Raw genomic sequence first — 4351 nt, forward strand, 5'->3', positions numbered from 1 at the left:
AAATTCTTATAATTTACAACTAATTAAAGATTTGAGAAAGCCATAATTAATAATCATAAAATTCTCCAAATTAGTTTGGAGAGCTTACCTTAACAAGAGACTAAGAAAGATCCTGAATTAATCATCAAAGTTTCGTCCTGAAGCAAAAACTAGCAAACTCCTTTTATTACACGGAAAAAAGGTTCAACATCCGTGAATTATGCAGTACAAAATGAATAAGGAAAGCAAAAAAAGAAATAATCTATACACTGGGGGAATTGGCAAGAACAATAGCTAAAAGTGAAAGTTCTAATTAGCTAATTTATTTATTTAGACCCAATGTGTGAAAATAAGTAATTAAAAAGCAACAAGTCACTTTTAATTGTTTTTATGTAATTAGTCAATCAAGTTCAATTACTCTATGGTTTCAATGCTACAATGAATAATTAAAGTAGTACAAAATACCAAAGATGATCACAGAGAAACTCTAAGTGGGTAAAAACTCCAGGCACTTTGCCAGTTAATAATTCACTATAAATCGAAGCAAACTTACAGTACGGACTAGACCCGTCTACCCTATGGAACTTTTGACCTCAATTCCTATAGTCTCACTTGATTTTACTGGAGGTATACTCCTTCAAAAGAAATTCTGACTCCATCTTTGCCCTCTTCGACTGCATGTTCCTAATTCCATATCCTAACATCTGGTACCTCACCTTAGTCCTATTCAATTTGTGCTTTTGCAACAGTTCCCGATCCCTGGTATCGATATATCTTCGATGGATTTTGTGGTTTGGTGTTTGATCAAATGACCTTCTATGTTTTGATCTTGTGATTTAATATGAAACAATATAGCTTGATCAACAAAATATGTTTTGGAAGAATTTATGAATCAAGTAATATACGATAGCTGAATCTTAGAATCAATGAATGTTTTGGATCATCAAAAAATTGATCTCTATGGAATAAATATGATTCAACAAACTTTTTGACGTCTCATAATGTGTATAGTTATAATGAGTAATTTTGGGATGAAAAGAAACCCAAAATCGGTTTCAAAATTGAGTATTACTATTTTTCGGATAACCACATCACTCGAGCACAGGCCAGTGACAGGCGAACGATAGCTGAATAGTTGTCAATATTTTCATCAATGTCGGATTGAGGTGATTCATCCCTTGTTTGTAATCCATTTTTTCCAATTATTTTTCTACAGTACTTATTTTTAACCACACATTCTTCATTAAAATAATATTATACATAAATCAAAAAAATTTCCTTCTTTTTTAACCACACATTTCAATATCAATCACTATTCCATAATATATTCTTCCCAAAAAAATGGGTGACAAACACACCATCAAGATGTTTTAGATAGCTGACGCGATGACTACAATTCTTCTAGACATAGCATTCTTCGACTTCGAATGATTTCTATGTGAAAAATGCATTGAAAGTTGCGACTAAAAATTTAGAGCATAACTTTTGTGGTTCTTTGACGCCCTTTATACTTCTAATTGCATTTCCTTGATCATATGGGATCTTCTTGGACATCGTTGATGTCTTGAACTCTTTCAGGAACTATACTATAAATTTTTAACTATTTTGACTTGATTATAACTCCTAATACAATTTAGCTACGACTTGATTTTGTCTTACAAGATTGCCAATTACAATTTGGACTTAAAAATCTCTCCCTTTGGTAATCCGTGACAAAATCATTTCTTTCAGAGTCAAAAGTCTACTACAATCTACCTAATAGATACTTTCCAAAGTACACTTCAACAACTTGTCAACTTGTTTTTCTGAAACACATGGAAACCACAATACCACATGAAAAGCAAGAGAAAACTATCAAAATAAAATTCAAATAACTAAGTTAAATAAAATACATAATAAATCACGTGTAACACCAAAGCAAATATATCAAATGAAATTACAGCAAAAAAAAAAAAAAATTAAATGACTCCCTTTAAGTCATCCATTGATAAAAAAAAATTTTAATTTTTAAAATTCTCCCCCTAACTCATATAATCAGCTCTATGAAATAAATTAACATCTCTCCCCTTTTTTTGTCTTGAATAACAAAGAAAAGACAAGTAATAATCATGTAAAACATAGAGGAATGAGCAAAAAATATGCACATGTATAATGATGTAAAATTTATGCAAAAACATGTGATAGGAGAATGAAAATTTTCCAATTTTGAGACCAACCTTTTTTTTTTTAAAAAAAAGTTCGTGAATTTTCATCTTGAATAATTATTTGCTTGCTTACACATGCATAATTCATAAAAGGTAAACTTTTTTTACATAATTTATTTTAGACCTAAATGGAGTAAATTATATAAATTACACCTAGAAAAAGTCTCACTAGACTCCTAGGAGTAAGCAAATCTCAAATCAATGAGCAAGGACATGCAAAAAATCATAGATAAGTGAAATATTTTCCTCAAAGAATGAAGTCAAACCCAGTGCAAGTAGGACCTTTTAAATAAAATGCTCATAATCATTTTTCAATGTATAACTTTTCTTTCTACCCCTATCAATATGCACATATATTATTATTATTTTTCTTCTCATTTTTCTTATATATCTTATGTACAATCACTTCTCCATTAAGGGACTAAGATGACCCCCGTAATGAGATTTAGGCTCATAATTCTATGTCTGTTGACCATAGGGCATCAAGTCATGAGAAACCACTCCTGCTTAATTTCTCTAGTCAAATAGGTTCCGAAAAAGAGTATAAGATAAATATCATTTTTTCGTATATTTCAAAATTTTTGAATCTCAGTCATCTATTTCTTTTAAGGAAAATATACTAGAGCTTTAGATTTATCTAGTTAAAGGTCATTCCATGTTCAAAGTCATTTCACCACACAAATGATCACGATCCCAAATCTCAAAAATGTGATCAAAACCTACATACAAGAGTCAAATGTGTACAGAGCAAAAGACACATGTAACATATACCAAGCACTACAAACAAATTCTAAACAACTTCATGGAAATTTAGTTTAGTAATCATGAAACTTATTAGTACTTGATAACAAAATAACATGTCCAATAAAAACGATCTATTTTCTATTTTTATAATAAAACAAATGTGCAATAAGAAAACTCCTAATATACAATAAGTAAATGTGCATGCATTAATATATAGATATAATGAAAAATGCAAATGCATGCATATGAGAGTCTAATCAAGAAGGCACACAAGTGCTCTTACCATGAAGAGCAACATGAGAAAATCGTAATTATCAACATCACTTAGATTTGTGAGTTCACTCTTCTTGACCCAATTTTTTTTTAGAAGAAGATGTAATCTGAGTCAATTGAGTTATCAATTTAGTCAAGTGACTCACTTGGTAAATCAAGAAACTAACGTGAGTAGTTAGATTTTGATCATTGTACCCAACCAAGGACTTACGACAATTAGATCTAATGTGACCTAAAACACCACAATTATAATATGTGGGAGCAAATTTAGGAAGAATCTTAGGTTTCATATTTTGAACCTTAGGTGGAGAAAATCTATAGGGTACATATATGATTTCGATCTTCAGACTCCAACATTCTTGGTCTTACTCCAATTCAAGAGCTCATGCCACTTAGGTCTTATGTGTCTTACCATGCCACAATGATGACACGTGAGGATAAACCTAGGAGCAACTTTAGGTTTCATGTTTTGAACCTTAATCTTTGAGGCAAGTACAAAATTATTGTTAATAGCGTGAGAATTTATTTCATTATCATCTAAATCTCTAAATCTCCTCTATTCTCATCTATTTTTTCCAGACCTATCGTGTTATCAGTTTTCTTAGATCTACTAGAGAATGATTGAGGTTGGGCATTTGATTTTTCAAGCTCATTTTTAAGAGTTTCAACATTAATTTCTAAGGACTCTTTCTGAACCCTTAATTTGTTCAATTCTTTGGAGGACTCCTCAAGTTTAATTACAATCCCCTCATTTTATAATTCAAGTTTATTCAGTTTCTTAAAAATTGATCTATTAAGCTTATATAACTTGACACTCTCCTTATACAACTAGTCATAAGCCTCTTGAATATCCATATCATCCTAAGATCCTACATCAGAATGTGAATAACTCATCTAGACAATTTTTGAGCCAAGGATCGTAATTAAGCTCCGATACCACTTGAAGTTACTAATTAGCCAATTTATTTACTTATTTAGATCCAACGTGCAGAAATAAGCAGTTAACAAGAAATAAGTCACTTTTAATTGTTTCTAGGCGATTATTCAATCAAGTTCAATTACCATATGGTTCGAAAGCCACAATCAATAATTAAAGTAGTAAAGAACACCAAAGATGATCATGGAGAAACCCCAACGGGATAAAAACTCTA

The sequence above is a fragment of the Olea europaea genome, unplaced genomic scaffold, assembly GCF_002742605.1.
Source record: "Olea europaea var. sylvestris unplaced genomic scaffold, O_europaea_v1 scaffold404, whole genome shotgun sequence".
NCBI classification, from domain to species: Eukaryota; Viridiplantae; Streptophyta; class Magnoliopsida; order Lamiales; family Oleaceae; genus Olea; species Olea europaea.